At 58.7% G+C, this 23,567-nt stretch overlaps 2 long non-coding RNA genes across 2 annotated transcripts in view; one reads left to right on the top strand and one right to left on the bottom strand.

The window, feature by feature from the left end:
• Nucleotides 1-1,469: 1,469 nt before the first annotated feature.
• Nucleotides 1,470-14,334, top strand: LOC147572765 (uncharacterized). Its single transcript, XR_015246114.1, has 2 exons — nt 1,470-1,602; nt 14,076-14,334. It is a non-coding gene; the product is annotated as an uncharacterized LOC147572765 (long non-coding RNA).
• The window catches only part of LOC147572762 (uncharacterized), a 174,324-nt gene continuing 155,695 nt past the window's right edge, over nt 4,939-23,567 (bottom strand). Inside the window, exon 2 of the long non-coding RNA XR_015246115.1 lies at nt 4,939-5,260. This is a non-coding gene — a long non-coding RNA (uncharacterized LOC147572762). The remainder of the gene's footprint in view (nt 5,261-23,567) is intronic.

Genomic DNA, 23,567 nt, shown 5'->3' with positions numbered 1-23,567 from the left:
ACTGAACCCCCCAGGCGCCCTGAGTGTCTGGCTCATCTTGGAAGCTCTGTACCTGGGACAGCGACTGGCACGAAAATAACTCCATAGATGTTTGCAAAATAAATGACAACCGCCATATTTGGAGCTGACCCCGGAGCAGACTAAAATCACGGCCGGCCCATTGCCTGATAGAGTTGAACTTGCTCGTCTCCTCCGACCTACTAAGGACACACCTGCCCATTGGCGTCAGAAGACCAGACATTAAAAAAAAAAAATGCTTGTACCAGGATCGTTCACAACAGCCCCAAATGGAAACAACCCAAATCCCCACAAATGGTAGGATAAACGTGTTGTGGTATATCCATTCAGTGGAATACTGTACAACAATGTCAATGAGTGAACTACAGCCCATGCATTAACGTATATGAATCGCAAAGACAGTACTCAGTGAAAAAATTAAGTCAGAGAAAAATTAATTGAGCCTAGATCCATTTATATAAAATTCAAAGTGAGGAAAAACTAAACAACGTGTTGCTTAAAGTTCCTCACGTATGTCGTAATACATTAAAGAAAAGCAAGGAAATGATTAACGCACGTTTTCGATAGTAGTTATTTCAGGCGGAATGGAAGGGAATACATCTCAGGGAGATTCGAAGTCATCGGTGTTATTCTGTTTCAGTCAGATAATGAGCACATGACCATTATTATTCTTTAAAAAGGTTATACGTGAGGGGTGCCTGGGCGGCTTGGTCGGTTAAGCACCTGACTCGGTTTCCGCTCAGGCCGCGATCTCACGGTTCGTGGGCTCGAGCCCCGAGTCGGGCTCCCGCGATGACAGCGTGGAGCCTGCTCGGGATTCTCTCTCTCCCTCTCTCTCTCCCTGCCCCTCCCGACTTGCGTGCTCTCTCAAAATGAATGAACTTAACAACAACAAAAACATCTGGATGGCAATTTATTAATTTACCATGGGAAACTGGTATGCAGTAGACCTGAACTTGGAATTGACTGGTCAAGGTTGTTATCCTTTTAGGAAAGAAGGTAGGGTGCCCTTTGGGAATCCGAAGGGAGAGCAGGACCCTGTGTCTGTGGCTCGGACAGAGGGTCTGCAGGGCCAAAGTCCGCAGGCTGCGGGGCCACAGACTGCCCTGCGCTCCGGGGTCACCGGGGCACTGCACCGTCCCTGTGCGCTGGCTGCGTTTGGAGCCTCAGCAGCTCACCTGCAAAGGGTGGGCAGGGATCCTGCGTTCGCTGCTGACTCCCCCTGGACAGAGGGCAGGGGTGGAGCAGAGGTGGGGGGGGGTCCTGAGAGGGACGGGGGGGCCCTGGGAGGGGTGGGGGCCACAGCCAGCTCCGGGAACACCGCAGCAGGGCCCAGACCTGTGATCAGAGACCCAGGGCGGCCGGGCCGGCGCGTTCCCCGTGGCCAGGACTGTCCTAGCTGGCACCTCCAAATCCTCGGCCTGCCGACCTTTTCCCGTCAGTTCCCAGCGTGGAGGACGGCGCTTTGGGTCAGCGGCGAACACCCGACCGCAGGAGAAAGCCCACTCTGGGGGTGCGTCTGGGCCCACCCCGGGGGCGATGGGGACAGAGGGACGACTGGGAACCTCCATCTCCTGGGGACAGGTGAGTCAGGGAGGGGAGGAAGGCCGGGCCTGGGAAGAACCCGCCCCCGTCACATGACCGGTGGTGCGCTTGGGGGGGGTGCCCTCCTGGGTTCGTCTTATGCTTACAACCCTCGATCTTTCGTTGTGCGTCAGGCCAGGCCATCTCTCATTCTTTTCTTCTTTTCCCTGGAAACATTGCCCACGGGGTCCAATGACACCTTCCCCGAGGCCCAGCGCCGCAGACTCTGGGGGCGGCCCCCCTCCTGTGTCCTCCTCTCAGCGCACGTCCTGCCACCCCCCCCCCCCATCCCAGCAGCCGGACCTGCTCCCTGCCGGAGGGCCCCCCACTCTGCTCCTCTCTCAAAGCTTCAGCACTGCCTCGCCCACCTGAGCGGGAGCCTCTGCCCTCTGAGCCCCCAGCAGTCGAAACCGATGCTGGCCGAGGATGTGTAAACCCCTGGGCCCCCTGACCCCCGGGGTGGGATTGTTCTGGAATCTCCAGGGTCTCCCATCAGGATTAAGCTTCAGCTGCCCTCGGAGGCGACTGGCCTGAGGAAGTGGCCCGTGTGGTGACTGTCCCCCCCTCCCCCTCCTGTCCACAGTAGACATCAGGAGCATCCTTCCGTCAGGTCTGCTTCTGGAGAAAACTGTAAGGTGCTCTGGACAAGGGACTGTCGCCCTTCCTACGCTTGGGACAAGCGTGGGGCGCGTGTGGCTGTCACTGACGGTTCCAAAGCTGTCTCTTTACAGGTGGGCGGCCATTCATCCTGACTTGCCCGGACCTGCGCTCCTGGTGTCCGTCTGGCTTAGCGTTTCCCTTGGAGGGAAGTGGCCCGGCTTGGGGGACCAGGTGCGCCATTCCTAGGACAGTTGTGGTTGGGCAGGGGAGCGGGGTTTAACAGGGCCCCGGAGGTTAGAGCCGGTGGTGACGGATGAGGCAGCTGAGGCCCAGGGCACACGAGGGGGACTGCTCCTGGCCAGTCCCCCTTCCCCTGGCCCACCACTTTGCAGCAGGCCATCACTCAGCGGTGCCCCGTTGACCTTACCGTGGGGTCACAGCATCCTTGCTTCGGAAATCTGGCTTTGTTCTACGGGCGCCCGGGGGGCTCAGTCACTTAAGCCTCTGACTTCGGCTCCGGTCGTGATTTTATGGTTTGTGAGTTCGAGTCCGGTGTCGGGCTCTGTGCTGACAGCTCGGAGCCTGGAGCCTGCTTGGGATTCTGTGTCTCCCTCTCTCTCTCTGCCCTTCCCCTGCTCTCCCCCTCTCAAAATAAATAAAGTTTGTAAACAAATAAAACAAAATCTGGCCATGTTCCGAAGGAAGCCTCGCTACACCTTGGCGAGTTGGTGCCTTGGCCTGAAAAGAAGTTGGACCCACTGACCACTAGGTGGCGTCCAACACACGCGCGCTCGTCCCCGGCACGCGCGTCCCGGGGGCGCGCGTATAGACGAGCTGACGTCACGCACACACGTCCCCTGCACGCACACATCTCCAGCACGCGCGTCCCAGGCTGCGCGGACCGCTTGACGTCACACACACACACACACACACACAGACACACACACCCTGCACGCACATCCCGGGGCCGCACAGACGGCCTGAGGTCACTCATATACACACACATACACGCACACACACACACCCTGCACGCGCGTCCTGGGCCGCTCAGACGGCCTGACGTCGGTGTAAGGACCCGCGAGGTCCGAGTCCCGGCACCCGGGGCCTCACCTCGGCTCGCAGATGCACACCCACATCCGTTGGGCACACTTGGGGTGGAAAAGGTGAGGTGCGCCGTGCTCACGGGGAAGGGAGGTGAGCCTCCGAGAAAACATTCAGGGAACCTGCTGCCCCTTACAACTCGGCTCAGTGTCCCGGGAAACCTCCAGCCCCCTTGGGCAGAGCCTGGGTGACTTAAGAGCCCCGCTGGCACAGAGAGCCCTGGTTCCGGGCGTCCCTCTGCCCCTGCCCGCGGGTACCTTTGGGCAGAAACCCTGTCTCCACTTCTGGCTCTAGAAACCAGGGCCCCTCGCACAGCAGTGCTTGTATTTGCTTGTTGAAGGAACGGCAGGTGCCGTCCGAGCTGGGCCTTTGTGAACAGGGAGGAATGAAGGGTGGGGGTGGCCGGGTGCGGGGAGGGGGAGACTCATTAGGAAGACAGGAAGCAGAGGCAAGAGGCTGCTTCCCACCCCCTCCCCCATCACTCTCTGGAGCATCTGAGCCACAGGGACCCCTTCTGGCTCCGGAAACCAAGAGCTTTGCAAGGCCGTCTCCTCCTAGGCCGGGCTCTGCCACCCCGTCTCCTGGTTCTCTGGACATTTGCACGGACTTGCAGGGGAGGCGTGTGGCCAGGGCCACCACGATGCTCCCGCCCCCTGGTGGCAGCCCTCGCTGAGCCCATGGCTCTCTTCTCCGAGTGAACTTCAGGATCACCAGGGAAGCTTTTCAAAAAATACGGAGGCTTGGGGCGCCTGGGTGGCGCAGTCGGTTAAGCGTCCGACTTCAGCCAGGTCACGATCTCGCGGTCCGTGAGTTCGAGCCCCGCGTCAGGCTCTGGGCTGATGGCTCAGAGCCTGGAGCCTGTTTCCGATTCTGTGTCTCCCTCTCTCTCTGCCCCTTCCCCGTTCATGCTCTGTCTCTCTCTGTCCCAAAAATAAATAAAATAAACGTTGAAAAAAAACTTAAAAAAAAAAAATACGGAGGCTTTATTTAATTGGCCTGGGGTGGGGCTGGGGGGCATCGTGTGATCCTGGCGATTGGCGACACTGAGAAGCCCTGAGCTGCTTCCCCCAGCCTCCTTCCCCGCAGGACGTCCCAGAGCCCTCTGGGGGCTGCGTTACGTGTCCCTGCGGCCGGCCTGCGGCTCCGTGGGTCCCGGAGACCTCTCCTGGGCAGATAAATGGAAGCGTTCGATCATTCGGCCAAGAGCCACACGGAGAAAATCTTGGCCCCTGGAGAGAAGGACTGGGGGTTTGCGGGAAGCGCAGAGAGACAAGGGACAGTGAGGGGGGTGCATTGAAACAGGGGACAGTGAGGGGGGCGCCGAGAGGCAGAGGGAGAGAGCATGTGCGGGGGCTGGGCCGCAGCGAGAGAAGAGTCCCCTCTCTGGAACAGAAGACCCGCAGGGGGCCGTGGGGGCCACGGGCAGGTGGGTGGGCAGCCCAGAGGTTGGGCCGACTGGGTGGCGAGGCCTCTCAGGGTGGGAAGGGAGCTTTTAGCCCCCACAAGTGGGACAAAAGAACACCTCTGTCCGCAGCAGCCCTTCAGGGCCCCAGCCAGAAATTTCCTCCCTGAGGACCGAGGCCCCGGCCTGCCAGCCCTGAGGACACAGACCACTGGGACTTCTGCGGGCAGGGCTCCTGGGAGCTCCTATCAGGCTTTTATTCACGCGCTGCTGAACGATGATTCCCCAATAGTGGCCCTGGCTTTGGGCAGAGGACGGGTCCGTGCTGGGGAGGGCTTGGCTTCTCAGCGGGGGGCCCAAGCCGTGGCCGTGGCCGGGCTGGGGCTCCGTGCTGCCGGATGGAGCCTTGTGGAGCCTGAGGCTCGTGGTGTGGGCGTCCCTGTGGGGCAAAGGGACAGCAGGAGGGTGGCGGTGGTGTGTGTGCTCTTACTGGGACAAGTTTCTAGAGACAGCTCTCGCGGGGCGCCTGGGTGGCTCAGTCGGTTGAGCGTCCGACTTCGACTCAGATCACGATCTCGCAGTTCGTGAGTTCGAGCCCCGCATCCGGTTCTGTGCGGACAGCTCGGAGCCTGGAGCCCGCTTCGGATTCTGTGTCTCCCTCTCTCTCTGCCCTTCCCCCTTACGCTCTGTCTCTCTCTCTCCTTCAAAAATAAATAAACATTAAAATAAGTAAAAAAATAAAAATCTAATACTCCTGTGTCCACGGAATGGACTAGCACGGCTGGGAAGGACACACACGGTGTCCGTCACGGGAGGCGCGCGGGGCTGTGGGAACACAGCTTGGGGTGAGGCCCCGAGGCCCCAGGCCTGCAGCAGGACCTGCCTGTCCCTCACCCGGAGGCTGTCATCAATTTTCAATTAGCCGGCGGCTGCGGGCTCCAGACTCCCGCGCACTAATGAAGGCACTGGAGACAGCGCTGGACCAGGACGGGCCTCAAATTAGGTTACCCTGTAGAGGGACATCCAGGCTTCGCTTTGGAGCTGTTGGCTTACCTCCGGCAGGGCGGGGCATCTCCCTGGGCTCGGGGGTGGGGGGTGAGCTCTGCCCCCCCCCCCCCCCCCCCCCCGTCTTCCTCTGGGCCCGAGTGTGCCGGGGGTGGGGGGGTGGGGGGGTGGGGGGAGTGGTGCTGGTGGTCAGAGACTTTTGTACCCCAGGGGCGGAGTCTCACGCCTCTGGAAGTCTTCCTTCTGGAAGGGCAAGCAGGAGCTGAAGACAGGGCCGGGGGTGGGGGGCTGTGTCCGCTGCCCACGTGTAGACGAGGCCGGGGGGAGCGAGGAGGCCCAGGCTCCATGACGGGAAGCCCGTCCGCAGGCAGAAGCGAGGCTGTTGCCGGAACGGGGATGGGGGACAGGGCAGAGGGCCGGTCAGAGCACCGAAAGCTGGCCATACGACCCGGAACGGTCGCTGGGGAGCCCGGGCGGAGCCGTCCACTCTTCCCGGCAAAGCGCCTGGGGAGTACCCGCTGCCCAGACCCGCTTGCCCTAGTCTGTCTAGTCTACCGTCCAGGCCAGCCACAGGTGGCCCGCGGTCAGGGCCGGCCCACTGCCCTTCCGCCCGGATCCTCGGGAAGCTGGAAACGGGGGACGGTCCTGACAGGCTGGGGACCTGGCAGAAGGGGTGGGCGGGGGCTCGTCGTGACCCTCGGCACCCAGGTTGCCGCCTCAGGGCTTGCTGGGTGTGTCCCGCCCTGGACTGGGGGGCCCGGGAAGGAGGCAGAGGGTCTGGGGGTGGGCGGGGGCTCCCCGACCTCCAGGAAGTTGAACCGACATCTGTGAAACGCCTTTCCCCGAAAGTGTCATCGTCTTTTCAGCGTGTGTCCTGGCGGCTCGGACACGGGCATGTGGGGGGGCGCTCGGAAAGCATTTGGGGGGGCGGATGAGTGGGGAAGCCTCTGGGTGACTCCTGCCTTCTCTCCAGCTTCAGGTAAGGCTCTGGGGTTTCAGGAGCCCGACAGCGTGCTGGTGGCCCGACACCAGCCGTGAGATTTGAGAGCCGGTCAGAACCCCACCTTTGCCCCCCAACGTCCCCGCGAGTGTGAAGTCATGGCCCACGGCCACCTGCCAGGGCCAACCTGCCGTGCCCCGGAGGGGCCGCTGCTGGGTCAGAAGAGGGTCGGGTCCAGAGCCTCAGCCACACCAGTGGTGGCCGTCCGGGCTGCAGCAACAGGGCTCCCGGGGCCATGGTGGCCGGAGGGGCCTTCTCCTGGAGAGCGGGAGACAGAGGAGCGGCAGCTGGCACGGGACAGCTGGGACAGGTTCGGAGCACGCCTGCCAGATCCCCGGGGAGCCGCAGAGGTGACGCGTGTCTGCAGGTGGCGGGTGTCTGAGCCTAACAGATGGGACAGGACGAGCTAGCAGGGCTCGGCTCTTGCCAAAGGGATCCGACGGCGCCTGGGGTGGGGTGCGGGGGGAGAGCACAGCGCACAACCCTCTCTCCTAGCTCTGCGCCCTCCCGGAGGGAGGACTCCCCACCGCTTGGACACGCAGCCCGGGGAAGGCCAGCCGGAGAAGGCTGGCCCAAGCCCTTCTCTTTGTGCGAGCCTGGTGTTCATGCCTGGTGTTCACGCCGGCTGTGGTTCCCGGGGGTGGTGCCGGGACACTCCCCTCCCCGCCCTCCCCATACGTTGCCATTTCTTTTTAACAATTGTCAAGAAGTAGAATTTCGGAGTAAACATAAAACGTGGCTGTTTCACTTGATAAGGAGCCGGCCCACCGCTTTCCAAAGGAGCCGTTCTGTCTCACGCTCGGAGCGAGGAGCAGATTTCCAACGGCTTTGCGTTGTCATCGACGCTTTGTACTCTACATTTGAGCCACTCTGGTGGGGCTCCAGTGGTATCGAGTCGCGGATTTAATCTGCACTTCCCTGGTGATTAACGACGCCCGGCGTTCTTTTGCGTGCCGGCTGGCCATTTGTATCTCCTGTGAAATCTTTTCAAACCCCTGTCCCGTTTTTTGTTTTGTTTTGTTTTGTTTTGTTTTGTTTTGTCTTGTCTCCTGTCCCACTTGTTTATCGAGTTATTTGTCTTAAGCCTGAGTGGTGCGAGTTCTTTATATATTTCTCAGTGAGGGCGTGATTTGCGTATTTCTTGGTCGGGCCCCCGCGTGAGCGTCTTTTCTTCTGTGACTCTAGGATTTTGAGCCCTAGCGGGAAGGGCCTTTCAGGCTGCAAGGTTACAAAGGTGCAGAGCTGCTTGGCTCTCTTCCTCCCTGTCTTAGGTTACCTGGAGAGCAGCAGGAGGCGGAGCGATCCGTTGTGGTGTACGAGATGCACGTTGTTTTATAGAGAGAGGGGCCCGCAGGCAGCAGGGAGGGCGGGAAAGGGCTGTGAGGAAGCAGGGCCAGGAAGGCGCAGACAAAATAGTGTGCCATCGGCCCCACAAGACACAGACACTTTGCCTCTCAGCAGGGCTTGGGCCGCCATGCTGCAGAGAAGGCCCTGCTGGAAGGAGGGAGAGGCCTAATCCCCTGGCCCCTTCTGGTCTCTTGTGCCCCATTGGTCCCGGTGGCCCCGGGGGGGGGGGGCGTTACTGCCCTGGACTTTCTCTCTGGGGGCCAGACTCTTTCCACCCCGTTGGGGCTCCTTCCCAATCTGGACGCGGCCGAGGAGTCCGGGCTCCCTGGGTTTGACTGTGTTGGGCCCAGGGCTGTGTTGCTACCCTGGAGGCCGTGTCGGAGGCTGGCCTCTACCTGGGAGCCCGAGGCTGGGGCATCCGGGAGCAAGGCTGCCGCACCAGCGGCCCATGTTCTGTGGGAGCAAGTAGCCCGGGCCCCGGGGGGGTGCGCGAAATGGGCCAGCACGTGTCACCTTAGGGTGCCTTCTCTTCTCTCCCATCTTCTTTTCTTTAAACACTTGCATACTGGGGCGCCTGGGTGGCTCAGTCGGTTGAGCGTCCGACTTCGGCTCAGGTCACGATCTCGCGTTCCGTGGGTTCGAGCCCCGCGTCGGGCTCCGTGCTGACGGCTCGGAGCCTGGAGCCTGCTTCGGATTCGGTGTCTCCCTCTCTCTCTGCCCCTCCCCTACTCGCGCTGTCTGTCTCTCTCAAAAACAAATGAACGTTAAAAAAAAAAAAAAAGAAAAGAAAATAGAGACCAAGGTTAAAATGGAGGCAGTTGAAATCCTCTTTCATTTAGAGAGGCGTTATGAATTCGGGGAGACGAAGGTTTCGAGCGAATCAGGGATTTGGTGGCGAGGGTCCTTGTCCTGCGTCCGCTGGCTCAGTCTTATCGAATAGCTCTGTTGAAGGACAGGAGTTTATTGGGCTCTGCCCCAGGAAAACAAACCAACACACCGTGGTTCCCCAGATACTCCTCAAGGGAGAGGAGGTTTCGGCCAGCGTGCCCGGGGCTGTGTGGAATACGAAACACGGCTCAACTCGTTTGAACCACGAGGACTGCTGTCGTCCCGCACGTTCTGGTCCCTGGGTCCCCGGGTGGGGCGGGTGTCGGGGTGGACGCCATCCGCAGCCTCTGGCTCTGTTTCTGTCGCTCGACCCTCCTCTGGGCTGGCTTCGTCTTCAGACCGGTGCAGGCCGGTAGCCCCAATTCAGTCTCGGGGTCAGGCTGGAGAACATTCTACGGGAAGAAAGGGAGGCTCATTTCGCAGAAGCCGTATGCCTCGCTGGCTTCCATGAGGTCACATGCGCTTTCTAGAACCAACCACCTCGAGGGAGATGAGAATATCCTGAGACGGATGGGACCTACTCCGAATGCTGGTGCCCCCAGGTGCCCCCAGATCCTTCTCATTCGTGATTACCCTCTTCCGGGTCTTGCTGAAACTGACCTTGAATGACAGGAACAGTCGAAAGCCCAGGGAAGGAGGTGGAGAGGGGAACCGTTCTGTGACTCTGTTGGAGCGGGTGCCCTGACCTGAGGAAATGACCATCTGACCACCGCACGAGCTCGGTCATCTGGCGATTCCAGCTTGAGGGAAAGAAGCCACGTGATCTACCCGTTTTGTATCCGCTGGCTTTCGTAATTCAATTTCTCAAGTAGATTTTCTTCCCAGGAAGACAGTGTGCCGAGTGGACAATGTGTCTGACCTTCTTGTCAATTAAATAGTAAATATTATAGCTCTCATTCGAAACTAATAAAGAGTCCCCTGGTTCCTCAAATAATTCCTTTGGAATTTCAGTTAAATCAGTTGGCCAAGGCCTGATCACCCCTGGAGAGCAGGGGACATTAGATCTCCTGGACTGAATAACTAAACCCTACATTAAAATACCTGGGGGGGGGGGGGGTTGCGCCTGGGTGGCTCAGTCGGTTGAGCGTCCAACTTCGGCTCAGGTCACGATCTCACGGTTCGCGAGTTCGAGCCCTGCATCGGGCTCTGTGCCGACAGCTTGGAGCCTGGAGCCTGCTTCCGATTCTGTGTCTCCCTCTCTCTCTGCCCCTCCCCCACTCGTGCTCTGTCTCTCTGTCTCTCAAAAATAAATAAGAACATTTATAAAAACATTTTTTTAAAAAAATACCTAGGTAAGTGTAAGTGTGGAATATTATCCTGATCAAGGTTGTGAGCTACCGGTGTTGGGTTCTGGGTGATCATAACAGATGCTGGGTGGACCCATCCCGAAAAGGATGTCCTGCTTCCAGTCTGACTACACAGACCTGCTTGGCCAAGGGGGCAACTGATACGTTAGTAGGTAATAATTCTGTCTGGGAAACACTAGGACATTAAAAAAAAATTTTTTTTTTTTAAGTTTATTCATTTTTTGAGAGACAGAGACAGAGCGTGAGCAGGGGAGGGGCAGAGAGAGAGAGGGAGACCCAGAATCCGAAGCAGGCTCCGGGCCCTGAGCTGTCAGAACACTATGGAAACAATAGCACAGAGACACAATGATCAGAACTTCACCGGGGGTGGGGGGTGGGGGTTGCTGGCCGGCTCAGTCAAAAGAGCATGTGACTCCGGGGTCATGAGTTCGAGCCCCACATTGGGTGTACAGATTAAAAGAGGAGGGGGGTGCTTCTGGGTTGAACAGAAAACCCAAGCTGCCTTGTAAATAGAAGTTCTGTTCGCATATATAACAGGGTCGCTGTCCCGTTAGACGCAGCTAAATCAGCTGCTCAAATGAGGCTCTCGGGGGTTTCTCTTTCCGTCGGGCCAGCCGCTCGTGGACGCATGGGGCTCTGGGGGACCACACGCTCTGCCACCATCATCCCACATCTCCTCGGGTCCCCGTGTGGCTGTTTGCAGGGGTGCCAAGTAGGGATGACGGGAGCCAGACGATGTGATCCCCGCACTCCACGTGGTTACACGCTCTGTACTCATGGGATGGGAGGAACCTGATTAGCCTCTGGTTTCATCCCCCCCCCCCCCCCCCCGGCTCACTACAGGGATTTGGGGGAAGGGCAGCTTGAGAAGGACTGACAGAATACGGGTTCTGTTCTAAGGAAGGCGGCAGCATATTCGCGTGGTGTATGAACAGTGACGCCTTACCAGCGCCCCCCCCCCCCAAGGGCGGCCTGCATCCCGATATAAACCACCTCATCCTATCTGCATTAATATATTTGGATGCCTCATTTGCATGCCCACAAGACCTACCGGCGGATGGGGCGGGGGACAGAGCCAGCACATACAAGTGACCGGATCTAGGATCGACGTAAGCGAGTCCGCTATTTTGCACGAAATCCAGCCTCTGACGCGTATTTTCATATTGGGTCCCGCCGTCAGGTTGTGGCCTCCCCAGCTGCTGCGCAGGGCCCGGGTGGGGGGTGGGGGGAGAGAATGTCTGACCGGGTGGCTCAGAATCTCAGGGGCGTGTGTGGCCTTTCACCCTGACTTCGCGGAGGTACGCTCCAATGAAAAGAGTCAGTTTAGGTGACTTTACACTGGCTGATCTTTGTGACGTTGAACACATCCCATAACGGATACAGTCCGAAAAACGCTGCCTCTGGTTGGTTTCCCCTGGTGACATCAAAGCTGGTGACTGTAGGAGGGTCCCTGTAGCTTGACATACACCAGCCCCCACCCCCGTGGAGCTGACATCCACTTTGGAGGGATGCGCGATGAGCAGAGAACAAAGGCCCAGTCGGTGGGTGCCGGGAGCTCACCCCCAGCCTTGCGGGTGCCCACACCCTCCTCTCGGGAGCCTCCCTTGCCAGGAGGCTCGAATCCACAGACTCCACAAACCGTGAGATCACGACCTGAGCCCAAGTCAGATGCTTAACCCCTTAACCGACTGAGCCCCCCGGGCGCCCCTAAGTGTGTTTTTAAACGCAGGGAAGTGTGGGTGCCTAGGGGGTGAGTGAGTGGGGGAACAGAGGCAGGTTCAAATAAGGCTGCCCTTACCCTCTGGAGAAGGGCCCTGGATGAGATGCTGGTCTGGAGCGCGGCCTGGCGGCCTGGCGTGGGGGGAGGGGAGGGGAGGCTGGTTCAGGAGTGGGGTCGGTGACCCAGTGTCTGTCCAGCTTTCTCTGCAACCGGTCAGGAACGAGGCAGTCAGCTGGGCTGTTTTCCCCGCAAATTTCGGTGCGGGATCAGCGAGGGGCCGCCGTCCAGGCTCTGTTCTGGTTCCGCACTTGACAGCGGGGTGGGGGGTGGGGGGACCCCCGCCTCCCTTAGGAGTCCAGGGCGCTTCCCAGCGGAAGGGCTCGCTCACTTGTCTCTCCTCGCTGGCAGGGGGGAGAGAACAGTGAGTCCTCCCTCCCTCTCCCCGCTGCCGGCACCTTCTAAAAGCGCCTCCCTGCCCACCTCCCCGTCCCCCAGCCATCAGAGCTTTGGGAGAGAGCCATAAAACACACGCGGTTCTCGGACAAGCTGTTACTGCATTTCCTCCGTCAAGTTCATGGCCGCGAGGCGCTTCAAGTAATAATAAAGACAGAAGTAACAACTTGCAGTCACAGAGGACTTTGGCTTTCGGGCCCTCCCGCCCCTGTTCTCTCCTTGTGCACAGTCCTGCTAACCGAGCACAAGCACTTAGGGGGGAAGGGGCTGGCGGCCCAGAGCTATACTTGTCCCCAGGCCCTGTGTGTTCTCACTTAATCTTTGGAGCCTCACGCCTGGTCCCCTGGTCCCCCAGGCGCTTGGCATCAGGAGCCCAACTCGTCAGGTGAAGAAATGAGATTCAGAAAGATGCAAGGCGCTACCTCCCCTCGGTGCTTTTTTTTTTTTTAAATATCTGCAAAGACGCAGATATAAACGAATCAATGGTAAATAAAAGCCACTTGCTCACGGCAGCCCTTCAGGGTCCTCGTCTCCGCTTCCGACCTGGAGCTGGGTCACATCTGAAGAAGGGCTCCGGTCAACAAGGAGTGAGTAACTGAATAATTGCCCCCACTACTGCAATCTCTGGGCATCGTGGAGGGTCCCAGGTGCAGTTCCCAGAAACGCCTCCAGCGCCCTTCCTGGCCCCTCCAGTCCTTCCAGAATCCCATGTTCCCCACCCCCGCAAGCCCCGAGCTCCCCTCCCCTCTGTATTCTTTTTTTTTTTTTCTTCTTTCAATGTTTATTTAGTTTTGAGAGAGAAAGGTGCTGGAGAGAGAGAGAGAGCAGGGGAGGGGCAGGGAGAGGGAGAAAATCCCAAGCCGGCTCCACACGGTCAGCGCAGAGCCTGAAGTGGGGCTCGAAGCCACAAATCAAACTGGGAGACCGTGGCCTGAGCCAAAGTCAGCCGCTTAACCGACTGAGCCACCCAGGCGCCCCCCCCCCCCCCCTTTGTATTCTTGTGGCTTAGGGCTTTTCATTTAAGACTGACTGAAAGGGTTCTTCTGGGCGTCGACAGAAACATGGACCCTACCAAATACCTTGTCTGCTCTTGTTCTTGAACCGCTTTCTAAGCGAACTATCTCATACGTCATCTTCTGTGTCTCGCTTTTTGTTTGTGTTTTTTAAAGACAGCTCTGTTGGGACGTAATTCACCCACCATGCGATTCACCCGCGGAGAGAGTACATTTCAGTGGCTTTCGTGGTTCCCAGGCCGCGCGGACCCCACTGAGGTCACCTTAGAGCGGCTCATCCCCTGGGAAGTCAGCTCAGCTCCCTTCTCACTCTCCTTTTTCACCAACCTCACCCCTCCCAGCAGCCAGGAATCTGCTCTCTGTCCCGAGCACAGAAAGAACAGGGCTGGCCTACTGGGGCCTTGCCTGTGAATGGAATCAGACAGCAGGTGTTCTTTGGAGACCGGCATCTGTCCCTGAGTGTAATGTTCTGGGAGTTCACCCCTGTGGCCAAGGGTCAGGACGCCGTTCCTCTTCTGACCGAGTAACGCTTCATGGTGTGGACATACTACATTTTGTTTCTCCATTTGTCTGTTGCTGGAGGCTTACCTTTTTTTTTTTTTTTTTAAATTTTTTAATGTTTGTTTATTTTTGAGAGACGGAGCACGAGCGGCGGAGGGGCAGAGAGAGAGAGGGAGACACAGAATCCGAAGCAGCTCCAGGCTCCGAGCGGTCGGCACAGAGCCCGACGCGCGGCTCGAACCCACGAACTGTGAGAACATGACCTGAGCCCAAGTCAGACGCTTCACCGACGGAGCCCCCCAGGCGCCCCGTCCTTGCTTCTGTTCTTGAACGTCTCCCATCTCGTTGCGGCCGTAAGACTAACGCCCAATAATAAACACGAAGAATTCCTTCTGTCTGTCTAGCGCTTAGCGGTCAGCATGACGGACAGAATTCAGTTTGTCTGAACCGTTCCCCGGGACGAGCCACTAAAGGCCCAAGCGCAGAATGGCAGAGGGCGGGCATTTTGCTCTCGGGGGTCTGTGGTGTAGACCGATGTGGCCTGTGGGCAGCTTTCAAATCCCCCCAACACTCGGCGTCATCTGAGATCATCGTGGGGTTTCTTTTTTTTTTTTTTTAACATTTATTTATTTTTTTGGGACAGAGAGAGACAGAGCATGAACGGGGGAGGGGCAGAGAGAGAGGGAGACACAGAATCAGAAACAGGCTCCAGGCTCTGAGCCATCAGCCCAGAGCCCGACGCGGGGCTCGAACTCACGGACCGCGAGATCGTGACCTGGCTGAAGTCGGGCGCTTAACCGACTGCGCCACCCAGGCGCCCCAATCGTGGGGTTTCTTATTCCACCCCGAGCTAAGCCGGGGTAAGACAGCATACCGCATCGTGTTCCCGGGAGCAAAACGGGGGTCCCTGTCCATCCTGCACTTTGAGATGTGGGAACACCCCTAACCAACCTCAGCCCGGACGGGTGCTTGCCTGTGTGAGCTGCACGCGTGGGAGATATTGCAGGTGATTCCGGGGGGCTCCCTGGGGGAAGCATGAGCCCCGGGTAGGCAGGAAAAGCACTGTCAGGGAGGAGAGAGCAGCCCATCTCAGGCTCGGGGCTGCCGAGTAGTGGGGCTGGGGCCTCGGTGCCTCCATCGGTGCTGTGGGCCCGACCCGGATGCGGAGCCGGCTCTACAGGAGAGGAGGGCTCTTCCTTCTTTGCCTGCAGGGGGGAGTTTTTGCTGAGAAATGGGTAGCAAGTGACTTTCTCTTCCGTGGTAAGAACCAGTTTACAGAGATAGAGGACAAGCCCTCAGGAGTGTAGTTCTGATGACCTTGGGAGCTGCTGGTGGGCTTCCAGAAGTTTCTGGGAGCTGCCAGTGGGCTGCTGCAGGAGGAGCCCTGCCTCGCCTCCCTGCCACCTGCCCTGGCCCCTTGTATTCCTCCTCTCTAGTTAACCGGGCCCCAGACACACGATGATAGCAGCCGGGGGAGAGCCTCCGCGGGGCCCCGGCCCTCGGGCCCGGACGCGCCCCTGCCCTGGCATGTGCCACCGCCGTCCCACCGCTGCGTCAGGTGTGTTCGCAGGGAGCATTCCCACCGGCCTCCAGGTGGCCCGGGGCCTTCGCTGCCGGGCCCTCTGCGAAATGTAACGGCCGCAGGCCGCCAGCATCCGGCCCGTGTGGCTCCCACAGCTGCCACGCTGCAAGAATCAGCTGTCCCAGAACCTGATCATGCATCGGAGTTGCCATTCCAGCTTTAACCTTACACAGTTTAACTGATAGGACGTAAACTGGTAAAAACCTGAGTGCAAAAACTATTGGGAAAGTGAATGTAAATGCCTTGGGAGGATTTAATAAAAACAAGTCATACAGGAAGGAAGGAAGGAAGGAAGGAAGGAAGGAAGGAAGGAAGGAAGGAAAGAAAGGAAGAAAGAAAGGAAGGGAAGAAAGAAAGGAAGAAAAGTAAAAAAGGAAGGAATGAAAGGAAGGAAGGAAGGAAGGAAGGAAGAAAAGAGAGAAAGAAAGGATAAACCAGAAAAACCAGAAGTGGGTGAGACTCAAAAAGACTGTGGAAACGACATTGAACAACCAGGGTTCTGAAGGCAGATGGCCTCACGAGCGTCTCTGCGCCTCCCTTTGCTGGAGAGGTGTCGCACGTGGAAACCCCGGGGTAAAAGGCAACAGAGCTTCCCCTGAGAGAGAGGGTCAAGTCCAGACGGCAGACCTGCAGGCACAGAAAGGCCCGGACCGCACACTGTGAGACTGGAACAACGGTTAGGTCATTTCCACAAACGTAAAACGCTTGAGACGCATCATTTTCTGTGATTTCTCTCTGCTCCGGTGAGCGCACACCGGGGTTGGCTGTGCTGGCGAAGAGGGCTCGGGCTGGCCGCGGACACGGGTGGGGACGCGGTGCCCCCTGCCCACGTGGCCGCAGCTGGGGGACACGGAGGCCCGTGGAAGCCCGTGGAACCCGTGGCGCTTGGGCCTCGTCTGAGCGGGTCCGCCCTGGGCTGTGGTGTTACCACCGCGGGGACCACCCCTCTCGCGGAGCCCTGTTCCCTCTCTTCCTGGTCCCTGGGGCCGGGTCCGCTCCGCTCAGGCCTGAGCAGCGCCCAAGCAGGGACGGGAGCTGTGTTTTGCTCCGCCGCGTTTCCGTAGTGCCTGGCACGTAGTAGGTGCTCAACTAATGGTGGCCCATGAATGAATGAGTGAAAGGGTCTTGTGAACACTAGAGAGGTTACCAGTGTGTGTGTGTGTGTGTGTGTGTGTGTGTGTGTGTGTGTGTGGTATCGGCACGTAAAGTACCCACGAGGTCTCTGACTTCAGAAAGCTCACATTAAGGGGCACCTGGGTGGCTCAGTCGGTTGGGCGTCCGACGTCCGACTTCGGCTCAGGTCACGATCTCACCCTCCATGAGTTCGAGCCCTACGTCGGGCTCTGTGCTGACAGCTGGAGCCTGGAGCCTGCTTCGGATTCTGTGTCTCCCTCTCTCTGCCCCTCCCCTGCTCACGCTCTGTCTTTCTCTCTCTCTTTCAAAAATAAATAAATGTTAAAACGCACTTTTGTAAAAATGCCATGCAATTTACAGTTAAAAATTTTTCTGAACTTACAGTGATTATCGTCAGGCCGAGTCATGTCAGGTCAGTGGATGCTTGTGCCCGCACGTGCGTGTGTGTGTGTGCAGTGGGCGTGCAGTTCCTGCACGGGCTTTGGCTTCCTCCGATGAAGTAAGCTTCTAGATGTCAGAGACTTGGCCCTCAGCACCTGCAGCTTGGTCACCCCCCGGGAGCCTGGCTTATCCCTAAAACGGACATAATATAATTACGGCGAGGCCATGTCGGGAGGGTGTCTGTGGGTGGTCTGAATAACGGCCCCCAAAGAATCGGACCATGATCCCCGAAACTTGTCACTTCTGCCGTGTTTGGGAAAAGGATCTTTGCGAACGTGAATACGTTAGATGTCTCGGGATGGGGAGACGAACTTGAGCTAGCCCCGGTCGGCCCTGAATGCGATCGCACGTGTCCTCCTAGGAGGCAGGGCGGGGAGGCCCGACCACGTGCTAAGGAGAAGCCCGGGTCGCGTTGGAGGGGAAGCTTCGGGGACGCGCGTGGTGTGGCCGCGAGCCGCGTTCTCCCCAGAGCCCCTGGAGGGAGCGCGGCCCTGCCCACACTTGGAGTTTGCTCCAGATTACTGATCCTGGACGTGTGGCCTCCAGCACCGTGAAAGGACAACATCTGCGTGGTTTTAAGCCTGCGGGAGCGGACACGCTACGCGCACCACGCCGCGTGGCTCCCGGGCACTGCGAGCTGAGGGACCCATCCGCTTGCTTTGTGACTTTGGGGGAGCTCGTTCATCTCCCGCTCGGCTTGCTTTTTCACCAGTAAAACGGGTACGTCAGCACCTAGAACAGCGCCCATCTCCGAGGATCGTGGTGGGAACAGGGGGGGAGGGGGGCAGAACTTCCTTCCGGACCCTGGGGCCATTTGGGGCCCATCGGTCCTTGTTGTCGGGGGCGTGGCTGTGCTCCCCTGGCCTTTACATCCGCTCAACCGACAGGGACTATTTTATTTATTTTTTTTAAATTTTATCTAAATCCAAGCTGGTTAACATATCGTGTACCGATGGTTTCAGGAGTAGAGTTCAGCGATTCATCGCCGACATACGTCACCCAGGGCTCGTCCCAACAAGTGTCCTCCTTCATGCCCTTCCCCCACCCACCTCCCTCCAGAAACCCTCAGTTGGTTCTCTGTATTTTTTTTCCTCTAATTTTTAAAAAAAAAAATCTCTATTTTTGAGAGACAGAGAGATAGCGCGAGCAGGGGAGGAACGGAGGGAGAGGAAGACCCAGAATCCGAAGCAGGGCTGGAACCCACGAACCGCGAGATCGTGACCTGAGCGGAAGGCGGACGCTTCGCCGACTGAGCCACCCGGGCGCCCCTGTTCTCTGTACTTAAGAGTCTCTTACGGTTTGCCTCCCTCTCTGGTTTGATCTTATTTTTCCTTCCCGTCCCCTACGTTCATCTGTCTTGTTTCTTCAAACACGCCCTACCCCCTCCCAGCTCCGTGACCCCCGGCACGTTAGGTGCCACAGTCACCTGTGGAAAGGGGGTTAGTGTAAGGATTGCACAGGACGATCCAGGCCGAGCATTTACAACAGAGTCTGTCCTACTCTCAGCTTCAGTTATAATCATCGCCGTCGTTAACTGCTGTTTGCTGTCTATGGACGGGACGGGCAGCCGGGAGCCAGAATGTGAGCACTGCTTGGGCAGGTGGCCAGACGGCCTCGCGTCTCGGTGGCTTCTCAGGGCGCCGGCCAGGGCACCGCACACGTGACTGTGGTCACCGCGTTGTAGAAGGAGTCTCGCCACAGGCGGGATCTGCCCACGGCGTCGTCGTTGTCCCGGTGGGTCGCCCCAGACGGAGAGGCACGGCGTCACACTCTGTAAGATACTGCGTGGCCGGAGGGCGGCTCTGTCCCCAGGTGCGCTGGGGACGCGGGGGCACTGGGTGCTCGAAGCCAGACACGGGGACCGAGGAAGCCAAGACCCCCCGTTTGACAGTAAGGACAAGGGCGCTCGCTACGGACCTTCCGACGGGTGCCAACCAGGCTACGCGCGAGCTGGGAGCCGATGCTGTGAGGTCTGGGGGGGAGGGAGGCACACGGCCTCCTCTTGAAGACGCCCTACGAGTCCCTCCAGCTGCTCCCCGCCCTTCCCACTGTCCAGGCTGTGGTCACCAGGCCACCCCGGGAGCTATGAGGCTCTGGCAACGGAGGTTTCGCCGAGAGCACTGCTAGAAACGCAGAGTAAATCTGGGAGTCGGTTTCCGGAAGAAGGGAGAATGCGTGTTGGGCGAGCAGCGCTGGTCACGAGGGAGTCGGGTGAAATTTCCCAGGAGGAGGAAGCTGCCACTGCCACATCCTGGGGTTTCCCCAGAAGGGACCTGACGCCCAGGGTTGCAAGCCAAGGAGGTAGGTCTAGTCGATCGTTGGGAAGGGGGGAAGGAGGGAGAGCAGGCTTTCCAGTGGCCGCGATACTCCTCCAGCTCACCTTCGGACTCAGTTTCCCCAGCTGGCCTCCAGCCGCACCCCGATTAATATCCCATCCGTGTCCGTCCACAGCACTTGTATCGTTTTAACCCTAACCCCGAAATAGCCGTAACTTGAACCCAACCCTGACGCTAACCCCCCTTTAGGATGAGCCCCGACCTTACCCCCACACTGACCCTGACTTCCACTGCAACACCACCCCACTCGAATTCTTGGCCTGAACCCTAAGCCCCACCTAAGGGAACCTGCCCCTGAACCCAGTCACCACTGTAGCCTTGTGATGGGTCCTTCTCAGAAACAGAACCAAGTGGTTGTGCCCACACAAAAGCGTGTCGAAGGAGTTGGCTTACCTGGTTGCAGAGATCCGGCAGGAGCCGATGCTGCAGGTCTGGCGTGAGGGCCGCCGCTGCAGAATCCCCTCTTGCTCAGGGGAGGTCCGTCTTTTGTTGTATGTAGGCCTTCAACTGCTTGGACAAGGCCCACCCACATCGTGGAGGACAATCTGCTTTACTCAAAATCACAGAGGGGTTACCAGCCGGCTGGGGGGGCGGGGGTGGTGGTGGTTGGGCAGCAGAACCACAGTAGGCGCGGTGTCTGCTCAGCCCCTGGCCCACCAGGCGTGTGGCGGCCGGTGGTGTTTGCTGTACAAGGAGAACACGTTCACAATACAGCGTCACCTTCCCGTTGACTTTAAGTGCGACCGTAGTGAGTTGCGCTGAGTTCTACCTTCACTGGCTCGGGTTTAGTGGCTTTTGAATTCATCTTCTAAGTGTATGTAAATCACCCTTTCTGGTCCCAGATCCAGGAATTTGTGTAAGAGGATGGTGGGGTGTTCCTGGAGGACTGCGATTTCTGGAGGGGGACTTTGTTCCAGCTCCTGCCGGCATCGGCTCACTGGCATGGGCCCCGCGGAAGATTCGAACGGGGGACGAAGCATCGAGACCGTTCGGGGGAACGAGGAACACTTCTTAGCGAGCAGAGGAGAAGCGATAGAAGGTCCTGATGCTGGACGGTCCAGCCGTGCGCTTTGGACACGTGCGGCCGGCCGGGGTTGGAATCGCAGGACAGCGAGCAGGAGAGCCGTGGTTACCAGGCTGGGGATGGGGGCGGGGGAACTTGGGGGGGGGGGGGACGAGAACAGCGCCCAAGCGACACCCCACCCTCCTCTGCCTCAGTGTGGACGCATCCGAAAGGTCGTCCCCGCGTGCTCTGTGAGAAAGGGCAGCTTTCCAGTGTGACTCCAGGCCCCGCGGGAAACGGGGTGCATTCTACGGGAATCTTGAGGGGCCCCAATGAGTCAGAGGCAGGGAAAGCTCCTGACTAGGGTAGTGAGACCCCCCCCCAGGCATCGCTGAGAAGCCATTCCCAGCCCTGGGCCTGAAGCTGGAGGAGGAGGAAACGGTAGATGAGCATCTGGTTAGAGCCGGAGTGGTCTGTGAGGCATTGTTGGCTACTGCTACGGTCCTGGCGGGAGGGACGTAGGCCCGCCAGGACCACCCGTAGGAGGAAGCAGGAAGACATTCCCAGACCCCTCGCTCCTCCTACCACCGGTGTGCTGGAACCCGCTCCCGCTGGCTCACGAGGGCCGAAGAGCGTGTCTCCGACCCCAAATTCAAGCTGGTCTCTGAAACCTCTCCGGGTGGAGTATTTACTCCCCAGAAGTGGGCCGATGCTACCCATCAGGTTGCTTCTCCCTGGCCGGCTGGCGGATACGCTCTTAGTAGCACACCGCTGCCCCCCCACCCCCCAACTCTGGCATCTCTCTCTTTTTTTATTAGTGTTTATTTATTTTTGAGGGGGGGAGGGGCAGAGAGAAGGGGACAGGGGATCCGAAGCGGGCTCTGCGCTGACAGCAGCGAGCCGGACGCAGGGCTCGAGCTCCTGAGCCGCGAGGTCATGACCTGAGCCCAAACCAAGAGTCGGTCGCTTAACCAGCTGAGCCACCCCGGTGTCCCCTGGCATCTCTTCTTTCTGCCTCATCCGACTGGGAAGTCAGAGGAAAGGAGCTCGGGTGAAGGAATCACTTACGGGTCGGCCCCCAGGGGCACAGGACAGGGCTCGGAGGGAGGAGAAAGAGCGGACGGTCGGGGGGGAGAGGAGCAGCTGGCGGGGGACAGCCGGCACGCGCACCTGTCACGCTTCACCCGTCCAGCCTGCTTTGTTTCACGGACCCCATCACCACCCGCGTGTGGATCTTAGGGTCTGTCTCTCGCCCCAGAGTGGAAGCTTCCCGGGAGAAGGGGCTTCATTTCCTCCTCTTAACCTGCCTCCGGCAGGTGCACGGCTTGCAAACTGGTGCCGAATGACCGAGTACCAGGCCGAACCGGAGTGGCTTCAGAGAAGCGGGAAGGACAGGGTCCTTTCACACCGTGGGTGGAGCACCCAGAGAGAAACGTCTAGCGGGCAGCTGCAAACAGGTCGGGGCTGAAGACGCAACTTGGTGCTGACACTGAGGACACCAGGCTGCCGGGGACCGCGGGGGTGGGGGGACCACGGAGGGGATGAGCGTCAGGGCCAGCCTCTTGAGATTCCTGTACTCAGAGCGAGGAGGGCCGGGGAGGAGGAGCCAGGGAGCACACGGGCAAGGTCAAGGCGGTGGTGGGTTCAGCAGCCGGATTCCAGTGAGCTGGGGGCTGATGGGACCGCTTGGGAAATGAGGCAAAATGCTACCACGGGGATGAACCCTGAAAACTCCCTGGGTGTGAAAGAAGCTGGTGACGGGACACTGGTCCCCGCGTCTGTTGCCTGAGTCTGTTGATACGAGACGTCCGGAAAAGGCAGATCAGTGCAGACAGAAAGTGGGTTGGTGGCTGCCGGGCACCGAGAGTGTGCAGAGCAATGGGCGGCGATGTCGGGGTGCAGGGAATCCTCGTGGGGGTGATGAACGTGATCTCCGGTTGGCTGTGGTTGCACAGCTCTGTGAATATGCTGGAAGCCAATGAACGGTACGCGTTCGACGGGTGAATCGTGTTGTAGGTGCCTCACCTCTCAATAAAGCGGTTCTGGAAACACTTATCCGGAAATATTTCTCCTTACAGATGCGGGCCGCGTCTTTCGTCTCCTCTGAGGCATCATCGATCGCCAGAAGCATCGCGGTTTCAGGTGCCACGGAGAAAGCGGCCTACCAAACACGTTAGGGCGCGAGGCTTTTTGGTTCTTAGCCCACGGATCGTGAGATGCAGCCCGATTTCCGAGAGGTTACGTGTTACAAATGCGTCTCTGAGAACCAGGAGGACACAGAGCATCCGTATGTGGCCGTGGAGAAGGCAGGTGTGGGCACAGGCCGTGAACGAGACGAGTCTAACAGAACGAACCCCCGTACTTCCCACAGCACAGCGGCACCCTCTGTGGATCCCTCCCCTCCCCCTGCTGTGACGTCATCGTGGTTTTTTTCTTCTTTCTTTTTTTTTTTAACCTAGTATAACATCCTCCGGGCTCGTCCATGTTGTAGCAGGTGTCCGAATTTCCTTCCTTTTTATTTTTATTTTTATTTTATTTTATTTTTTTAACGTTTATTCATTTTTGAGACAGAGAGAGACAGAGCATGAATGGGGGAGGGTCAGAGAGAGAGGGAGACACAGAATCCGAAACAGGCTCCAGGCTCTGAGCCGTCAGCACAGAGCCCGACGCGGGGCTCGAACTCACGGACCGCGAGATCGTGACCTGAGCTGAAGTCGGACGCTCAACCGACTGAGCCACCCAGGCGCCCCCCCCTTCCTTTTTAAAGTCGAACAGTCTTGCCCTGTACGGATACACCATCTGTGTTCCGCGTTCACCTGCCGTGGGGATTCGGGTTGCTAACTTTGGCCTTCCAGGAATAATGCTGCTGTGAACATCGCTGTCCAGACCTACCTGTTCGAGTCCCTGCTTTCAATTCTTTGGAGAAGGGCGGGAGCGGGGGGGGGGGGGGGGGAGAGAATCCCAAGCAGGCCCTGCACTAACAGCCAGGAGCCCGAGGCAGGGGTCCATCCCACCAACGGGGAGGGGAGATCGAGACCTGAGCCGAAATCGAGACTCGGACTCGTGCTTGACCTCCTGAGCCACCCAGCCATCCCTCTGTACCTCTAAATGACACATTGTTTACTTTGGCAA

This window comes from Puma concolor, chromosome E4 (genome assembly GCF_028749965.1).
Source record: "Puma concolor isolate L17-30 chromosome E4, mPumCon1.1.hap2, whole genome shotgun sequence".
NCBI classification, from domain to species: domain Eukaryota; kingdom Metazoa; phylum Chordata; class Mammalia; order Carnivora; family Felidae; genus Puma; species Puma concolor.
The sequence above is the reverse complement of the archived record's forward strand: the minus strand, read 5'-3'. Positions and strand labels throughout refer to the sequence as shown.